Below are 22,118 nucleotides of genomic sequence, written 5' to 3'. Positions count from 1 at the left end.
TTAAGCACAACAATTTTTAAAAAGCATGAGGAATAACATCTCATCATTCCAACCTTCAGGAATTAACATCAAATTGTCAACAGCAATACACATTAATATATTTCTGTACTAATTTTACCAACAGTAGGTTACTTTGGTGAAGTTTGCTAAGTGAGAAAGAACTGAGAGCAGTCAGGGGCTGCTTAGCTCCACAAAACCATGTAATAAATGACCTGGTGAAATTTACATTGTGTGGATTTCATATTCTTTGCAATAGAAAACATTGTAATACTTCGAAAATATATAACAATTTCAATTTGCATAGTTCCCTGCTCTCCTCCTTCCTAAGCATTTTGCAGGACATTTCATAAGTTGATTGAGCCATGAACGGGAATATGATGCCAGCAAATGCTATAATATGATTGCTAAATAATATTCCCAGAAGAGGTTAATCAGTTTAAACATATTAGCTCACAATTTCCTAGTCAATGTTTCACCAGAATAATATATATTCTTACGTTAAACTAATTTCAAGTGCAAATCTGCAGCTATAAGTTATATGGTGGAATGGCATTAATGAAAGAGTCTTGACCTCCTTAATCTCTAAAACCATCATCTCACTAAGCGTGCAAATTTAGCAACTGCACCAATGACTACGAATATTAAACTGCATTTATACAATTTGATCAAGTAGATCTTGATTCCTTTAGTAATAAATTATGCCTTTCTATTTCTCATAATAAAATATTTGTCAAATACTTCCTGTCAGAAATTGAATTTGGAAATTAGATTGCACAGTTTGATTTGATAAATGTAAAACTGCACTTTCAACCCTAGGTCTAAATCTTTGCTGCAGGCTTCAACAGGTTTTATAATGTGTTCATTAAATCATAAAGAATCATAGATTAGCCGAACCGGTTTGAAAGGAAACCCTAGGTCTAAATCTTTGCTGCAGGCTTCAACAGGTTTTATAATGTGTTCATTAAATCATAAAGAATCATAGATTAGCCGAACCGGTGAAAGGAAAACAACAGCATTTTTCAAGCATTGAGGTTTCAAAACAGGTAAACACAGGCAGAGTGGTCAATGCTCAAGGCATGTTGTAATATAAGTAAGCAAAGATTTATTAGCTTGAAAGATAATATGGCTTAAATCTGCAAGATGATATCTAGAACTGGATTTCCATCAGCACCATTTAATGAAAGCATTTAATGCCTTTGCAGCCTAGATTATCCATATGGTATTTTTTCCAGAATCTAAAGGGATTTTTAAAGAAATAGAAACATAGAAACATAGAAATTAGGTGCAGGAGTAGGCCATTCGGCCCTTCGAGCCTGCACCGCCATTCAATATGATCATGGCTGATCGTCCAACTCAGTATCCCGTACCTGCCTTCTCTCCATACCCCCTGATCCCCTTAGCCACAAATGTTTGAAGCAATGGAAGCTTCCCAAAAAAACAAAACCAGACCAAAAATACTTATGGGATGATCATTTAGTTTATTTTTTTTTAGTTTAGTTTAGAGATAGTTAGCATTAGTTTAGCGTAAACAGGCCCTTTGGCCCATTGAGTCCACGCAGACCAGCGATCCCCGCACATTCACGCCTCCCTACACACGCTAGAGACAATTTACACATACCAAGCCAATTAACCTTCAAAGGTGTACGTCTTTGGAGTGTAGGAATAAACCGAAGATTTCAGAAAAAACCCACGCGATCACGGGGAGAAGGTACAAACTCCGTACAGACAACACCGGTAGCCGGGTCTCCGGCGCTGCAAGACTGTAAACAGCAACTCTACCTCTGTGCCACCGTGCCGTATCATGATGCTGATGATTATGATGATACTTTATTGTCACTTGATGGTGCAGTCAAATTCTTTGTTTTTGCCTACAAAGTACACAAAAGAGTCGCCGACATGATCCTTTAAAATATTAAACATGTTTCTTCAATGAACACAATCTTTGATGTTGCTTTAAACAAAGAAAATTGATCTTATGTATTGATCTGTGTTCAATCTCTCCACAATTTTCATTCTAATTCTATTTGCTTTTTTGATTTGTCGGTTTCCCTTAAAGCACCTCTTGTGCATCCTGTTTTTTTTAAGAAATCTAAAACTAGTGCATAATGGTGTCTGACCTGCTGTTTTATTTTTTTCTTATTCAATAACTCATTATGTAAGTCATTCATTTGTAGATTTGAAGGTCACTTTATTGGGTAGGAACTTCAAGGAAAATGATAAAATCTGGCCTAAAAAAAACCACACGGTCACTAAACCTATCAGATAGACCAATACAGAATAGGGTGGCACAGTGGCGCAGCAGTAGAGTCGCTGCCTTATAGTGTCAGAGACCCAGGTTCGATCCTGATTATGGGTGTTGCCTGTATGGAGTTTGTACATTCTCCTTGTGATCACTTGGGTTTTCCGGTTTCCTCCCATACTCCAAAGAAGTACAGATTTGTAGGTTAATTGACTGGTAAAAATTGTGAAATTGTCCCTAGTGTGTCGGATAATGCTTGTGTACAGGAATCGTTGGTCGGCGCAGACCCAGTGGGGTGATGGGCCTGTTTCCATGCAGTATCTCTAAACCAAAACTAAAGAATGGGAGATCACCAAGAAAAGGCCATTGAAGTAAGGTCTGGGTAAGGAGGGTCTGGGTAACGATAAACCCCAACATTCACAACAGCCTCTAGGCAATTTATCTTTGCACCATACACAGTATAATAATCTAATCACCAATATACTAGCCTGAAGCAGCCTGAAGTAGAATATCAGTTAAATCTGCCATAAAGAAATCTAGAACAGAATTCCCACCAGCAACATTTAATGAAGACGTATGATGCCTTTGCAGCCACAATCATCCAGAGGCTATTATTTTCCAGGTTCTAAAGGGATTATTTTTAAGTACAGAAGCAGTACTGTTGGTTTGCAATGAACAAAAACAAATCTAAAAGTTGATCTAAGAGACACTTGGGCCTGGAACCTTTAAAATATTAACCATGTTTCCACAGTGAATGCGATCTCTAATAAGGTTTAAATAAGCAATTTGAAACTTGACTGCAGCCACATACTCTGTCATGGGACCTCTTCACTCTCCTCTCCTTTATTGCTGAGGGATTAGTGTTTAAATATAGAGATGTATTTTTGCCATTGAACAGGGTGTTGGTGAGACTGCACCCAAAGTGCTTAATACAGTTTTGATCTTCTTATTGAAGAATGGATACACTAGCATTGCAAGCATCCCAGGAGAGAATTCTGAAAAACAATTCCTGGTTGTTCTATCTTGGACAACTAAAAAAAATTAGATCTATGGGCTTTGGAGTTCAAAGGAATGAGAGAATCTTGTCAAACATCTAAGGTCGTAAGGGAGCATAGACATTGGGGTAGATGGTGAGATGTTTCCAATGGTAGAGACAGGATTACATGTTGAGGAGCTGGTCATCAGGAACTGAAGTGTGTCATAATTTCATCACACAGATGGAGGTTAATCTCTGTAGTTCCTCCCACCACCTCTCCCTCCTCCCAGAACTGGTGGCAAAATTGGTGGAGACATTTAAAGAGGAGGTAGATAAATCTTTGACGATCAGGGAATTAGGAGTTGGCACAGGCGAGGTGTTGATAGCTGAGGCTGATCATCCAGGATCACATTGAATGGAGGAACAGGCTGGAGGAACAAGATCTACTCTTTTTAAAAATTTAGTTTAGAGAATCAGCACAGAAATTGGTCCTTTATCCCACCGAGTCCATGCCGACCAGCGCCCCCCGAACATTAACACTCTCCTACACACACTATGTACAATTTACAATTATACCAAGCCAATTAACCTACAAACCTGTACCTTAGGAGTGTGGGAGGAAACCGGAGAGATCGGAGAAAACCCACGCAGGTCACGGGTAGAACGTACAAACTCCGTACAGACACCGCCCAAAGTCAGGATCTAACACGGTCTCTGGCGCTGTGAGGCAACAACTCTACCACTGCGCCACCGTGCAACATCTTGCTCCCCGTTCCTAGTGTGCCTTTTGTGTGGATACCTCGTGTGATAATTGTTTTGCTATGTGGAGGAGCTATAAAGAATCTGAAAATTTTATGTTATCTTTGATTTGAATGGGACCCTTTCAGAATGGCAGGCAGTGACTAGTGGGGTAACGCAAGGCTGAGTTCTGGGACCGCAGCTATTTACAATATACATCACTGATTTAGATGAAGGGATTCAAAGTAACATTAACACATTTGCAGATGACACAAAGCTGGGTGGCAGTGTGACCTGCGAGGAGGATGCTTTGAGTGTTCAGGGGGACTTGGACAGGTTGGGTGAGTGGGCAGATGCATGGCAGATGCAGTTTAATGTGGATAAATGTGAGGTTATCCACTTTGGTAGCAAAAACAGGAAGGCAGATTATTATCTCAATGGTGTCAAGCTGGGAAAAGGGGAAGTACAAATAATAATAATAATAATAATAATAATAATAATAATAATAATAATAATAATAATAATAGTAATAATAATAATAATAAACTTTATTACGGACTCGAGGTCCAGACAAGGGGCAACATTACATAAAAAATAAAAAATAAAATGCATTGCATATTAAAATATCATAAAGTACATATAAAATCTTAGTATATCACTTCTAAAAGCATCATAAATTATATTTTTTTTAAAACCACAATACATAAATTAAAAATCCAGATTAAAAGAATGATCAATGTCCTACAACGAGACAACGATACCAGTGTCTCCACAGCTGGGATTCGTAGCGTGTAGTGCTAACCCTTATGTTTGACAAGGCCACAATAATTACATTTTTAGTCATTTATCCTGCAAATGAATTTATACATGTGATTTCTTAGGATATCTTCTAAAGTACCGACTCCTGCAGCCATAAACATATTACTGGCACTACTACATCTAGGTTTCCTTAGCAGTGTTCTCATGGCATCTTTATATGCCACCTTTAGTCTCTGCAAACTTGTCTTTCCACAGTTCGACCACAGGTGCGCAATGTAGTGGTGTGCAGTATGCTCTAAATAGCGACATCTTCACCACATCTGCACACGCACCAAATTTACGCAAGAGAATATTCGCCTGTACATACAGCATGCGGCGGAATCTGGAGGTCTTGTTCAACAGTCAATTAAAGTAAGCATGCAGGCACAGCAGGAAGTGAAGAAAGCGAATGGCTTGTTGACCTTTATAACAAGAGGAGTCGAGTATAGGTACATGGCGTTGCCAGACTCAATGTTGTCTGTCCTGTTAGTGCAGGTCATTAAGGACAAAGCTGGTAAAGTAGGCAGCCTAAATAATTACAGGCCCATAGCTTTAGCCAGCATATTGTCAAAAGGCTTAGAAAGAGTTCTGCTGGATAGAATAAATGAGTTTGTTAACTCCACAGATAACCAGTTTGCCTTTAAAGCTAAACGTGGCACTGACTTATGCATATATGCCCTAAAGGAGATTGTAAACAAATATAGAGGCAAAAACTCTTCAATCCTTATGTGCTTTATTGATGCTTCCAAAGCATTTGACCGTGTTAATCACAGAAAGCTGTTTGTTAAAATGAGTCAAAGAGGGGTGCCTGAATACATTGTTAGAATTCTGGCCTACTGGTATGCCCACCAGACTATGCAAATAAAATGGGGCAATAGGGTCTCAGCCCCATTTGCGGTTAGCAATGGTGTTAGACAAGGGGGAATTTTGTCCCCAGTCCTTTTTAATCTATATATTGATGATGTCTAAACAATTGAAAGCCTGTAACACTGGGTGCGTGATTGGTAATATTTTAGTGAACCATATTATGTATGCAGATGATCTTGTGGTCTTTAGTCCATCTAGCGCTGGTCTCCAGCAGCTCCTTACTATATGTTCCGTGTATGGTGTGGAACATGACATTAAATATAATGCTAGTAAGAGCATGCTGTTATGGTCTGTTGAACCAAAGAGGATAAATGCCTAAAATATCCTGTTTTTAAATTGTCTGACAACAATCTTAGTGTCTGTAATAAGATAAAATATCTAGGGCATATTATTACAGAACAAATGACAGATGATGAGGATATTTGTAGGCAACGACGCATGCTGTATGTACAGGCAAATATCCTCTTGCGTAAATTTGGTGCATGTGCAGATGTGGTGAAGATGTCGCTATTTAGAGCATACTGCACACCCCCCTACACTGCACACCTGTGGTCGAACTATTTAAAGACAAGTATGCAAAGACTAAAGGTGGCATATAACGATGCCATGAGAACACTGCTAAGGCAACCGAGATGGTGTAGTGCCAGTAATATGTTTGTGGCTGCAGGAGTCAGTACTTTAGAATCTATCCTAAGACACCACATGTATAAATTCATTTACAGGATAAATGACTCTAAAAATGTGCTTATTGTGGCCTTGACAAACATAAGGGTTGGCACTACACGCTACGAATCCCAGTTGTAGAGACACTGGTATCGTTGTCTCATTGTAGGACATTGATCATCTTTTAATCTGGATTTTTAACTGAAGTATTGTGGGTTGTTGTTAAATATAAATTATGATGTTTTTATGTGATATACCATGATTTTATATATATTGATGATATTTGATATGCAATGCATTTTTAATGTAATGTTGCCCCTTGTCTGGACCTTGAGTCCGTAATAAAGTTTATTATTTATTATTATTATTATTATTATTATTATTATTATTATTATTATTATTATTAGAGCAAAGTGGTCCTGCTGCAGTTGTACAGGGCCCTAGTGAGACTACACCTGGAGTATTGTTGCATATATATATATGAAAATATTGTGACTAGATTAATAGACATTTTGATCTTAATTCACACAATTTGTTTAAGTATGTGAAGACTTCTCCTCTATTATTAAAAGCAATTCTCTGGAAAACAAAACAAAATTACAAAGCATTGCATCTTAGGACTTGTGCAAATGCTGCAGTTTTGCAGATATCTGAGCAAAGCATACTGAAGAGCTGAATGAGTAAATATCTCACCTTTCTTCTGGCTAAGTTCATTGAGAAAATTAATTATTCTGAGCTGCTTGTATTTATCTGATGATATCAGTAATGTGATGCGTGCCTATGTATCATATTACTGATATCTATTCCTTACATACAACAGAGACATGGGTATTAAGCAAAAGTGAACTCCAGGTTATGGAGAAGTAAACCAGACATTGATATCAGGCTGGCTGTCCATAAATGTGGTTGGTTGTCAGTCTGAATGTCAAGATTCAGAATGTCAACACGAGCTACTTAGCTAAAGTCAAGTCAAGTCAAGTCAAGTCAAGTTTATTTGTCACATACACATACGAGATGTGCAGTGAAATGAAAGTGGCAATGCTCGCGGACTTTTGTGCAAAAGACAAACAACAAAACAACCAAACAAATTATAAACACAATCATAACACACATATTCTTTTACATAATAAATAATGGAAGGAAAAACGTTCTGTAGAATTAGTCCCTGGTGAGATAGGCGTTTACAGTCCGAATTGCCTCTGGTAAGAAACTCCTTCTCAACCTCTCCATTCTCACCGCATGGCAACGGAGGCGTTTGTCTGACGGTAGCAGCTGGAACAGTCCGTTGCAAGTCAAATGTGTATTTAAAGTGAAGACTACAAAAACTTGCACTTGGATTCTGTAAAAGTCTGAAAATGCAGCACTGAATGCCACAAATAAAATTATAGTTGCTGCTGCTCTTTACAGTGGAATTACCTGTACACATTTGCCATTATAGAGTAAATAATCAGTTGCATAGCCAAGGTAATTGACCAGTGACTACATCCACGCAGAATCCCTCTTGTTTGTATGATGAATGTGTTAATTCAATTTTTTACTCATTAATTATGTATTCCTAACAACCAGGCAACCAAAATGAGTGTGGCATCTGTCCTTATAAAAGCTTGCCCCAGTTGGATTCTTACAACCACTGATTTTGCTTTTGTTTATATCCGAGTTGACTGATATAGAAGGTCCTTGGATAACTACAATGAAGGGTGCTTTTAGAACCTCCTGACCTGTAACATTGAGATAAATATATTAATTTGTAGAAATTATGGCACAGAGGTCAATGGCCAAGTATGCTTTTTGGCCATTAAAATTAAGTGCATCGTAAACACCAATGGCAATGCCAAATCCATAGAGAGATGTGTTAAATGTGCCTTAAATGTAAAGTGAATCATTGGAAGAAGGTATAAGATGAGAGAAATATAATTAGAATCATGGTCGTCGAGTCTTACAATGTGGAGACGGGCCCTTCGGCCCAACATGCCCGCACTGGTCAACATGTCCCATCTGCATTGGTCGCTGTAATGAAATGTATGCAGGATTCAAGGATTTGGATTAATGAATGGAGGAAGCACATGGTGAAGAGCAGAAGTAACTAATTATTAACACAAGCACAGAAAAACCGCTATCAACTATCAATAAAGAAAACAATACAAAATAATTCTTACGCCCCTCTGCGTATTCGAGTCTCCTGTCTGCACTGACTGGCACACACCATGGTCTAAGCTCTTCCTCTCTCTTTCTCTCCTTGGTGAAGCTCTTTTCTCTCCCCGAAGATGAAACTCGTGCCCTCAAGGCAGAAGGACGTATTTATATAATAGCCAACGCATTCTTCGAAAACATCTACTTGTTTTTTCTAAACAAGGTTCAAAATATGATGCTGCTAATTTAGCTGACAACTCCATTCCAGCTCACAGTCTATTTAACTCTTACATTACAGTCGCACCTGCCTGCATTTGGCCCAAACCCCTCTAAACCTGTCCCATCCATGTACCTGTCTAAATGTTTCATATGCGTTGCGATCGTACCTGCCTCAACTACCTCCTCCAGCAGATACCCTTTGCATGAAAAATTGTAACCATATAATTTCAAAATGAAATTCAGAAAGAGCTAATCCCATAAATTCAATGGAGTCGTGCTTCCTTTTTAAATATTACATGATGTGAAAAATAAACTTGAAGTTTTATTGCTTTGTGCATGCCAGTTAAAAATCATTGTTCATGAGTTGCCACTACAACTCATCCACAGCACAGAGTGCACACAGATGTTATAAACCTCAATGTGCTGCTCATTTGGAGTCTTGTAGCTAAAATTCTATCAAGTATTCCTGACCAGGATACAATATGAATCATTCACAGAGAAGGATGTTGTTGCACCATGGCTGCACCATGACAAGAGCCACAGCAGATGGGCGGCATGGTTGCGCAGCGGTAGAGTTGCTGCCTTACAGCACTTACAGGCGCCAGAGACCCAGGTTCGATCCCACCTACGGGTGCTGTCTGTAAGGAGTTTGTTTGTATGTTCTCCCCTTGACAGTGTGGGTTTTCTCCAAGATCTTCGGTTTCCTCCCACACTCCGAAGACGTATAGGTTTGTAAGGTTAATTGGCTTAGAAGAAATATAAATTGTTCCTAGTGTTAATGTGTGGGGATCACTGGTCAGCACAAACTCGGTGGGCCGATGGGCCTGTTTCCATGCTGTATTTCTAAATTAGACTAAACTAAATCGAGGTCACCAATTTCAGCTTTAATGGGAAGGCAAGTCTCGATCAACATAACTATTTCCAAGGACCACCAGAATGTGCAGAAAATATTCTACAGAGTACCAAACCTTGGAATATTTTAAAACACTACGGACTATTTGTTGTTGCTTAGCTATTTTTTTTTTGTCTATTCTGTCACAGCTTTTTATTCCATGGATTTTGATCTTGAAGTTGAGACTAAAATGCAGTTTTTCACTGTAAGTCTTTTGAAACCTGTATATATCAACTGGAGATTTCCCCAGAGATTAGTCTGATTGTTACTTCAACAAAAAACTCCATCAACTTAGTTAGACATGATACGCTTTAACAAATCCATACTGGCATTCATTAGTCAATCTACAATTGTTCAACTGATTGCTCATTCTGCCACTGTTGGTTCTACAATTCTCCCTTTCTTCAATGTTAAAAAGACTGATTTGCAATTATTAGGTCTATCTCTATAAATGTATTTGAACAAAGGAATATTATTTGCAAATCACAGAAGATAAGTGGGGGAATATGACAGATGGGAATACCCTGACAGCTGAAATGTACTGAATGGTTGCTTTCTATGTTGTATAAAAATGTGGATGTACTAATGCACAAATCTCTAAAGGCGACAGGGTATGCTATGAAAGCATTTAAAAATAAGGAAAACTGTGTATTAGTCCTCATAAATAAGAACATGGTGTATGATAGCAAATAAATGTCCTGATGAACCTTTATATTGATTGGGATTGTTAGACATGGGATATTTTTGAAGAATTATGTGAATACTGAGGTGGCACTGTGGGGGAGCGGTAGATTCGTAGCCGCAGTGCCAGCCACTTGGGTTTGATCCTGACCACAGGTACTGTCTGTACGGAGTTTGTACGTTTTCCCTGTAACTGCGTGGGCTTTCTCTGGGTGCTCCGATTTTCTCCTGCACTCCAAAGACCTACAGGTTTGTAGGTTAATTGGTTTTGGTAAAATTGTCCCTAGTATGTAGCATAGCGCAAGTGTGCGGAGTGATCGCTGGTTTGCGCGGACTTGGTGGGCTAAAGGGGCTGTTTCCACGCTATATCTCTAAAGCTAAAAATAAACCCTAAGCATTGATATAAATGAGACCTGTTTGAATGGAAACTACAAGCAATAATCTGTTTTGAAATTAAAAGGGCAGCTTTGTAACTAACCAAGCCCAGGGGGAGAAGAGGAGGGAAGCGATTGCAGCCCTAAGATTTTTGCCTCCACCACAGTGCTTGGAGGATACACTGTGGTGGATGATAATTTGTGTTTATTGTTGTTTATTATTGTATGATTGTATGTATGACTGCAGGCACGAAATTTCGTTCAGACCGTAAGGTCTGAATGACAATAAAGGTATTCTATTCTATTCTATCTATTCTAGGTGATTGGCCCAGACTGGAAGGCTGCTTAAGCGGTATAGTTCATAAAGTGATGTGCCCATGAGATGTTACCAAATGCATCGGACAATACAATGGGATTGTGCCAATTGTCCTACATCTAACCAAGCATCAGGCATCCTTCACCAATGTATTTTGCATTGTTGTGGCAGAGATCAAGAAAGCTTGCAGACCATTTTAATTTTTCAATTAGCACATACATCATGGTCATAGACTTATTTACCCTATCAATAATTGAGATAATTATGTATTCAAAGAGTCATCCCTCACAATACTAAGTTTGGGAGTCTGGTTTCTCCATCCTCAGAAATGTTTTGATCAAACATATGAATTATGAAAGATGTTTGAGCATTGAGAGATTTCTTGTCAGTCACATCTTGCTCTCATTGTAAATATGGAATTCACTGGAAACATTTATCAGATTCAAAATATTAAAATTTATGTTGCCATTGTGGCAATTGATAATGTATTAAATTCCATGCTGCTTTTAAGAGTAAAATATCATGGATATGCAAGGAATGGAGAGATATGGATTACGTGCAGGCAGAAGAGGTTAGTTTAACTTGGCATCATGTTCGACAAGGTCATTACGGGCCAAAGGGCCTGTTCCCGTGCTATGCTATTCCATGTTCTGTCTTAACCCAATGGCCTTTAGGGAGATTCTACTTAGTGTCTGCAAGAAAATACCTGCTTGTCATGATGAATAGTCACCTTTTACATTTGCAGCTTCAGTCCCTGTGATATTCAGTTGTTTAGTCCCAGTCATAGTGGAGGCCAAGGCAGTAGATATTTTCAAGGCAGAGATAGATAAATTCTTGATTTGTACAGGTGTCAGAGGTATGGGGAGAAGGCAGGAGAATGAGGTTAAGAGTGAGAGATAGATCAGCCATCATTGAATGGCGGAGTAGACTTGACGGACCGAATGGCCTAATTCTTTTCCCATCACTTATGGCTTCATGACACAGTTAATAATTAATAAATATTAATCTTAGTTAGGGCATAACTGGAGTATTGTGTCCAGTTTGGGTTATATTATTTAGTAACAGATGGGTGTTTAAGAAAGATCTGCAGATGCTGGAAGAATCGAAGGTAGACAAAAATGCTAGAGAAACTCAGCAGGTGAGGCAGCATCTATGGAGCGAAGGAATGGGTGATGTTTTGAGTCAAGACCCTCCTTCAGAGTGATGTTGGGGTGGGGGGGCAGGGTAGGAAGAAGAAAGGAAGAGGCGGAGACAGTAGGCTGTGAGAGAGCTTGGAAGGGGAGGGGAGAAAGGGAGAAAGGAGGGAGTATTAGATGGGTGTGAGTCCCGTGGAGAGGTTACAATAAAGATATATTTCCAAGGATAAAAAACATATTTCAGGGAAGACCTGGAGGTTCTGGGATTATCCTTCCAAACAAGAAGATGGAGAAAGATGAAAGAGGAGTTCAACATTATGAAGGTGTCGAAATAGGGTAGGTGAGGTAGGTACATTTCTGAGGTAGTAATATTGGAAATGTAATTCAGCTGTTGTTTAGCAGCAAAAAGAATGAAAAATCATAAGAGTTTGTGGGCACAAAGGTATAATACGCAGCAACAATTTAAACACCACAAGAGCATGGCGGTCAGCAACATTGCTTTCATGTGTGTGTTTTCGGATGCCCTCTGTTACCTTTGAAGACTGCACATGCATTAAGCAGTGGAAGGAGTGCTCTCAATTATTTACAGGGATTATTAATTACTTAGAGGTTGGTTGCTGATTGATTTTCTTCTGGCTATTGTTGTGATTCTACAAGCATTTGATGTTTCCACTGTTTCCCCGAGTTGTAAAGGTCAATGGGCAGCAGTGGAGCTTGTTTGAGATTTCAAGATCTTGCAGAAACCAATTACTAATGGACTTAAATGTATAAGTAAGCATTTCCTTCCCATGTGGCATGTTGTGGAATAAACAAAGAGATTGTTACAAGAAGTTTAGGAAGAATGGGAGAAGGGCTCTTGGCGGAAGACCAAATTTTCCTGATGTTTCATAGAGAAATTACAGCAAAGCTCAGTAAACTAAGTAAGGAGGAAGTTCCCACTTCCCTCTTGCAGCCATATATTGCAGCCACACACCAGATTCAGGGAGTTTCTTCCCAGCTGTTATCCTACCAACAACTAGAGAGCAGTCCTGAACTACTATCTACCTCATTTGAAACCCTCGGACTATCTTTGATCTGACTATTGGCTTTATTTTGCATTAAATGGTATTCACACTATTTCCTTTAATCATGTATCTGTATACTGTAGATGGCTCAATTGTAATCATATATTGTCTTTCCGCTGACTGGTTAGCACACAACAAAAGCTTTTCACTGTACCTCAGTATGTGACAATGAACTAAACTTAACTCACTTTAGCCACGACTCCATCCTCAGTCAGTGCTCTAACCACATTGCCAATATCTGCCACAGTGACTGTATGAATGAATGTATTTGACTGTCTCTTTCCCAACTGGAAGTGATCGAGTCGTAACTCATGATACTAGTGCCCAGAAGAAGCACATTTGTGCAGCATGCAACCAAAGGGAGCCATACTTCACCAAACAATGTGATAGCATGGTCTATTTATGAACTGAAGCAAAGTCTCTGCTGCCTGTGTTAAACTTGAACCCTGCCCAGCACTATCCCATATTGTGCTGGCTCGTGCAGCCAAACACTCACAGACATTTATAAAAAAAATATTCACTTGGGCTGCGCAATGTTGGCCTGGAACTTGGTGCTTCCACAGCAAAGAAAGTGATCTCAGCACAGCATGTGCCAGAACAAAGGAGAGGGACTACTGTTCACACACTCTTTGATTGTACAAAGCAAGTTTTTTTTCATACACAACTACATACATTGAATACCATATTCACAACTAAAGGAACCGCCGGGTGGCGCCAGCAATGGCTGCCTCGCCGACAGTCAGTCTGCCCGTTACTTCTTTGTGTTTTAATAATGTGTGTTAAATGTGTTCTTTTGCTTGTTTTATGTGGGAGGTGGGGGGTGAGGGGTTGGGGGAAACTTTTTCTAATCTCTTACCTTGACGGAGATGCAATTTTTTTTCTGTATCATATCTCCATTCACACTGTGGCCTAACATCGAGCAGTTGGCAGCCTTTGCTGAAGACCGATTTTGAGACCTCCACTGTGGTCACCTGCGGACTTAACATCGTGGAGCCCGCGATCCCTTTGCCAGGGATCGACCTCGGAACTGTAACCGTGGGAGGCTTGTGGAGTTGAACATTTGATTTTTTTGCCTTCCATCACAGTGAGGAACGTGGGGAATCTGCTGTGGTGGATGGTTACATTAACTTTTATGTAGTTGTGTGTCTTGTTGCTTTTTTTCTCGAATGGCTGTATGGTAATTTGCATATCACTGTACCTTAATCGGTACAGATGACAATAAAAGACCTTTGAAACCTTTGAACAGTTATTGATTCTGGAATTAACAATGCAGGAAAGAATAAACAACAGTTGTAGCAGAATGAGTGTTAGCACCAAGAAATTCATTTTAAAAGCTCCAGTAACTCCAGTTTAAAATTGAGTCACCTGCTGACTGATTCCTGTAGACTGGACTCTTGCAAAGGCAATGATTGAGGAAGTGAGTTGATGTGGATGTGGAGAGACGGTTCCCAGTAGTTGGAGAGTCTATGACCAAAGGGCACAGTTTCAGAATAAAACGGCACATATTAGGTTGGGGAATGGAGGAATTTCTTAAGCCAGAAGGTGGTGAATCTGTGGAACATTGCCACAAATAGCCGTTGAGGCCAAGTTATTGGGTATTTTTTAAATGGAGATTGATAGGTTCTTGATTAGTAAGAGTGTCCAAGGTTATGGGGAGAAGCAGGAGAAGGGATTGAGGGGAAAAAAAATATCAGCAATGATCGAATGGCGGAGCTGACTTGATGGTCCGATGGCCCAATTCTGCTCCTGGGATAAGCTGCATATGCACTGTTCTATGATCAAGGTTTCAGCAAAAAGGATAAATAGGACCGTTGGGAGAGTTTCAAACCATAATGATGGGCTGAGTTTGAAGAACATAGTAGTAGGCTAAAGAGACAGGATGAGAGCAAAGGGTATGATTTAAAATAAATGGGGAGATACAATTATAATATCCTCTTAGAGTCATAGAATGATACAGTGTGGAAACAGGCCCTCCGGCCCAACTTGCCCACACCAGCCAACATGTCCCAGCTACATTAGTCGCATCTGCCTGTGCTTGGTCCATATCCCTCCAAACCTCTCCTATCCATGTACATGTCTAACTGTTTCTTAAACGTTGGGATAGTCCCAACCTCAACTACCTCCTCTGGAAGCTTGTTCCATACACTCACCACCCTTTGTGTGAAAAAATTACCCCTGCTCTTAATTTCCCTTTGTCCCTGGAATACTGAAGAGGATGCGATATGTAATTGGCCAGATTTTGTGCGCAGCAGTGAACAGGAATTCTAGTAGGAGACACAAGAAACTGCATCTGCTGGATTCATGCACACACAAAAAATTGCTAGAGGAACTCAGTGCATCACTTAGCATCTGTGGAGGGAATGGATGGATGACATTTTGGGTCAGGTCCTTTCTTCAAACTGATGACAAATGCTGGCTGCCAAGCTTGAAGAAAATTCCTCAAAAATAACTGGATTTCCTCTTTTCAGACATGAAAAATGGCCTTGTGTCATCAATAGTGAATCTATGACCTTGACAACTAATTAGTTTCAAGGAGAAGAGTTTTCAGAAAACTAAATGATATTATCTACACACATTGTGCTACAAACCTTTTATGCTGCTGCAAGTAAGAATTTCATTGTTTCTTTGTCAGTACATCTGGCAATTAAACACTCTTGATTCTTAGCTTCTCTTAAATCCTATAATGACAAAAATTAGTGGGGAAAATAATCTCTAAAGTGTATTTCTGAAAGAACATCGAGAACATGAGCCATTTGGATTTCCACATTAAACAATATTGAAGCATTCAAAGCAAAACCAAAACAAAGGGTTTTCAAGTTTGTAACTATATTCAAGGATCTGTATCTATGAAGAAAGACTGAAAACAGATGCTTTCACATTGGTTTAAAAAGAGATAGGGGTCTTTACAATAATTATTGATTCTCAGGATAAATGTGGAATAAGCATCTTCAGTGTAACATAAATGAAGGATAACTAAAGAAAAATAGTAAGAAGAATTTCTTTAAACATGGAAGAGTAAACAGCATTGAAGCATTAAAGTGAAGTTGCATATAAAGGTGCGTGACGAGATGAGGTTACCAGTTACTATTGCATATTATTAAATTGAGCTTGATTGTTAGATGTATTCATTTCTAACCATGTCATCTTATGCTGGTAGGAAATTGTTTATCTGTTTGGAATTCAGTCATTGTTAAGGAAATTCTTCACTGATGGTTCAGATGCACGAGAATGGGTTTGTCTCAGAATTATTGTTTAAATTATGCCTTATATTTAGCCTAACTAAAGGAAATAATACATTTAACACCAATTTGTGTGAGGATTTGACAGCAAATATTGTAGAGCTGCTAAGAATTGTGTACACTATCACTATCCTATTCCACAGTTGCAATTATGTTGGGTCTCAAACAGGACTGTGAGCCTTAAATCTTACAATTCCCTTAACTATGATGTGGCTTTGTCATGTCAAATAACATTAACAACCATCTTAGATATAAATATAATTTTTGTGTATATTTTTTTCATTGCTAACTTCATTTACTCATGCACATTAATAATAATGAAAGTGCATGGTCTTTGGTCAATATACAGTTGAGATTTACTGCTGTAGAAGATTGATCAAAGAACACAATTTTTCCATGAAAGAAATTATAAGCTATGTTACTTTCACTATAGTGTTCTCTACGAGAAAGCTACTCAATGGTTAACAAAAACTATTTTGCTTTGTGACAATAATTTAGATTTCTTTCTTCTTTCAACTTTCCAAATATTGATTTTTTTTTTACTCTTGATTTGTGTTTCTAGTTAATTGGAAAGTTACTGAGTGGCAAATGTAAACATGTATTAATGGATATGTTCTATTAGAATAGTGATGTCTGGAACTTTTGCTATAATCCTCACAAATCAGATTTTTATTATTTGTCCACTTTAATTATTATTTTTTCCATTTTAATCACAGTAAATAAAGGGGATAATAGACGGTAGTGAGCTTTGGAATTTACAGTTTTGTAGATTTTTTAAAAAGACAACACATTTCCAATTTCCTTTACTGAAATATGATTCACTTGTTATTATTTTAAAGCTAAAGCCACAATTGCATTATTGTTAATACAATGTTCCCTGAAGCCTGCATGCTCTAACTGCACTATGTGAATCAAGGAATTTCCAATTCACTATGTGAATCAAGGAATTTCAAATTTGGATCATGATTTTTGCTAAAGATGCACAAAAAAACGATGAACTTTGTCTTGATAACCACATTGTAGGTGAATGTGCAAGGAATTGAACTGATTTTTACCATGGACGTCCAGTCCCTTTAAATCTCCGATTCGCACAAGGAAGGTCTAAGGGCCCTCCAAATCTTTCTAGAACAAAGACCTGGCAGAATTTGTCTTTGTCATTAACAATTTATTGAAACATATGATTGTTAAGGGTTTGGACATGCTAGAGGCAGGAAATATGTTCCCGATGTTGGGGAGTCCAGAACCAGGGGCCACAGTTTAAGAATAAGGGGTAAGCCATTTAGAACGGAGACGAGGAAACACTTTTCCTCACTGAGAGTTGTGAGTTTGTGGAATTCTCTGCCTCAGAGGGTGGCAGAGGCTGATTCTCTGGATACTTTTAAGAGAGAGCTAGATAGGGCTCTTAAAGGTAGCGGAGTCAGGGGATATGGGGAGAAGGCAGGAACGGGATACTGATTGGGAATGTTCAGCCATGATCACATTGAAAGGCCTACTACTGCACCTATTGTGTATTGTCTATTATCTAATTTCTCTTTTGACTCCGCTGAGTTACTCCAGCATTGTGCCTTTTTTTTGTAAATCGATATATGCACTTCCTTGTATCTAGAAATTGAACTGAATATTTTGTATATAATAAAGTAGCATGATAATCCTTGTTTTATATATAAAGAGTGTATACTCTATTGAAGTAATGGGGAGGCAACCATTGAGTGGCACCCGCATTTGGAAGTAAAGGAATTTTAGGGCAGTGTAGCGATATCTACAGGATGATTGTGATGATCCACTGCAGCCTCTTCGCCACTCTGCATTACCCTGACCAACTACTTCCCTTAGTCTTATCACCGGACTGAACTTTATTCCACCCAAAGATGTACACAAAGTGCTGGCATAACTCAACAGGTCGGTTAGCATCCCTGGGAATAAAGGATGGGTGACATTTTGGGCTGGGACCCTTCTTCAGACCTGGAACATCACACATCTTTTTTCTCTTGTCTGTCCCACTGGGTTATGCCAGCATTTTGTGTCTATCTTTTGTATAACCCAGCATCTACAGTTCTTTGTTTCTGCATTTATTCCACCCATCTCCCTTTTGCTACCATTCGGGTCCAATTGGCCCATGGTCCCGGTTGCCCAATCCTCCAAGTATGACTGTAAACAAGAATAGTGGGCTGCATATCTTCAACACTGATGATGTTCTGTTCCCAGTAAGGTCTCCAATGGAAATAAAGTTGATAGCATGGAGCAGTTGTTCACTTTGCATACACTTTTTGCAGCATTGCAACATGTAGGCATGTTTACATGCAAAAAGAACTTTAAATCATTAGCAGCTCCAAACATATCTATTGCTAGACAGTTATATATGAGGGGGGAAGTGGTTGCATAGGGGTGAATAATAATGGAAATTAGTTCGTTGAAAGTGGGGGAAAAAATGATCTTAGGTAAAAATGATGAAATTAGGGATCGTGAAAAACCCTGCAATTGGCTTTTTGTACTTGGTTTTTAGGGGACTTTTTTTTTTTTTTTTTTTTTTTTTTTTTTTTTTTTTTTTTTTTTTTTTTTTTTTTTTTTTTTTTTTTTTTTTTTTTTTTTTTTTGCTTGTGGGAATTTCATCAGAAATTGAACTCTGGGAACATTGCTTTTCTGTTTGGAGAGCTTACCAGTTAGTGTCAAAGCTTTTTAATGTAAATGTGAATAAATGATGGAGCCATCATCTCACTCAATTGCATCCAATAAATTTTTTTTTGAACTTAAAAATAAAAGCTTCCAAAACATATCTATTGCTTTTTTTATATATGGAAAGTTAGTTCGTTGAAAGTGGGGAAAAAATGAGCTTACCAGTTGTCAAAGCTTTTTAATGTACTTCCACACAAAAATCTATCAATCTCAGAGTTAAAATTATTAATTAAGCTCAAACCCCGCAGAAGTAGCAAGCAGTAGAATCACTGTTATTCCTTTCTCCAATTTTGTGTTATTGGTCATCAGAGTCTTTGCTCTCTTCATGACCAGCAATTGGCTCACTCTACTCTGCACAATTGGGTGTTATTGAATTCATTCTAAATTAACTCTGGTATATTGCGAGTGTGTATTTTGGTCTTTTCATACATCAGCACCATATTTTAAAGCTGAGTTTAGTTTATTATCACATGTACAGTGGAACGCTTTTAATGCATGCTGACCAGCCAGCGGCTAGACAATACATGATTACAATTGAGCTGTTCACAGTGTGCAGATACATGATGAAGAGAATACCATGAATAATGTTTGGTGCAAGATAAAGTCCAGTAAAGATAGTCCGATGGTTTCCAATGAGGTAGATGGTACCTCAGGTCTCCTCTAGTTGATGGTAGATTGGTTCAGTTGCCCAATAAGAGCTGGGGGAAAAACTGTCCTTGAATCTGGAGGTTCTATACCTCTCTATACCACTTGCATGATGGGAGAAGAGGGTGTGTCTGGGGTGCAACTCATCCTTGGTTATGCTGATTCCGAGGCAATAGAAGGGAGTGGTTGGTTTGTCTGATGGTCTAGGCTGCAATTTCTTGTGGCCTTGGATGGATTGAGTTAGATTTGATGTAAATCAGTCATTCACCAGCAACAATGATTGAAGATGGGGGTCAGTGTTATTTAGGATCTGGATACTGCTGGAAAGTGTGTGGTGCTTCCAAATGCACTTGGAACAGCACCATAGAAAGTGCAAAAGAAAAAAAAAAAAACAGAGGCCATTATATTTGTTAGTGATTGTTGATTAGAGTCCATAAAAAGTCTAGCACAATCCCTCCAACCCATTGCATGATGTTGCAGCTTGCATTGCCTGCTTTCCTGGTTTCAATGGGATGTATGACCTGATAAATCAACCTAGGAGGTGAGCAAGCTCCAAGAGATGAATAGTGCCATGTGATGCACCATTGAGCCTATTGAACTGTTTTCAGATATCTCTGATTGTCAGACATTTAATGAAAGTAATCTATATTACTAAAAGTAAGGTCTTGACCACTTCCTGTTTTTCTGCTTCATGATTTTAGAGAAAAAAATGCTGCCACTTACGACAGTGATTTTTGGCCAGCTTACTCATAGTCTCCCTCCGCTGCGCAGGACAAGAGGATTTTCCCATCGATGAAACATAAAAGAGTTATTATTGTTTTTTAAATGTTGACATTCTCTCTGCTGCCCCTGCTGGTGGGAGGGGGGAGGGACTATAAAACCCTGAAGTGTTGTGCCTCAGTCAGTCTCTGCAAGATGGGGGAAGCGAGAGGGTGACGTCTCTCAGTCTGAGCTATGAATAACACTGAACACATGTCTACTAAACTGTGAGCGTGGTTTTACTTACCTTGAGTGCCCTTAATGTATTTTGAAAATGAAAATGTGGTTGGTTTGAAGTAAAAGCACTACAAATGGTTTCTGGGGTTTGGGTTGAAGAAACACCACTGCAAATGGTTGGGTGGGGTTTTGGGTTGAAGTAAAAAGCAATGCAAATGGTTGTGTGGGGTTTTGGGTTGAAGAAAAATCACTGCAAATGATTGGGTGGGGTTTTGGGTTGATGTAAAAAGCACTGCAAATGGTTGGGTGGGGTTTTTTGGGTTAACCTACAACTAAATATTGGTATTTCCCCATTGGCTGTCAGCCATCTCATATTAGCCTGATTTATTTTATGTGTCTCAAATTCAAAATGGATGAAACAATAACATATTTTCTCCACTTTCCAAAAACACATAGTTTGCATGTCACTGTAAACACTTGTAAAGCTGCTCTGATTCTCTCTGACTGGGAGTAGTGTGGGAAATAAAATAAATCCCAATCTTGCACAAACACTTTAGGAATATAATAATAACTGAATATTAACACATTGTGTGAATTAATACTTCTCTGTGCTTTCATAAATTATCATAATAAATTGTGAAATTTAGATATTAATGGAATTGCCAAAGAAATGTTATCAGCTTCGTGTGTGATTTATATGATTTTAATGAAAGAAAGGACAATAGAGACACATTTTATAGATTACAGATAAAAATGACAATGAATAAACAGCAAGCAATCTAGCTTGACTTATCAATTCAAAGCAGAAGTAGAGAAACTCGGTTTAAAATTTAACATCCTGCAGTATTGTATGTTGCAGATTCTTTGTCATTGTGCATACTGTATGCAAAATATATTCCTATCTGAAGTAGCTCATGCTGTGTTAATTATTCTTGTTTTGAACAAACTAGATGGTCTTTGTAAAGAATGAATGGTTAGAGTCATAGAGTCGTAGAGGATATAGTGCGGAAACAGGCCCTTTGGCCCATATTGCCCACATCGGCCAACATGTCCCAGCTACACTAGCCTCACCTGCCCGCGTTTGTTCCATATCCTTCCAAACCTGTCCTATCCATGCATCTGATTAACTGTTTCTTAAATGTTGGGATCGTCCCTACCTCAACTACCTCCTCCGGCAGCTTGTTCCATACACCCACCACCCTTTGTGTGAAAATGTTACCCCTCAGATTCCTATTAAATCTTTTCCCCTTCACCTTAAACCTATGACTGGTTTCGGAAATACTCAAGTTGCAAATTAAAATGTCTAAAGAAACAAAGAACTATGGAAGGATTTTTTTAATTTTAGAATTCATAGTTTTGATTATTTCGCTTCAGAAGATGGAAGGAATTTATGAAACTTTTCCTCAGAAGTTTAAATGCACTGGGTTCATTCCAGAACAGAGTAAATTGAAGGAGGTTTGGAACGATATTTTGTTTCCTCTGTTTTGAGCTTTATATTTGATGATCGTTTCTGGGGCAAGCCACCAGTATGT

Source organism: Leucoraja erinacea, chromosome 21 (assembly GCF_028641065.1).
Source record: "Leucoraja erinacea ecotype New England chromosome 21, Leri_hhj_1, whole genome shotgun sequence".
Lineage (NCBI taxonomy): Eukaryota > Metazoa > Chordata > Chondrichthyes > Rajiformes > Rajidae > Leucoraja > Leucoraja erinaceus.
Note: the sequence above shows the minus strand (reverse complement) of the source record.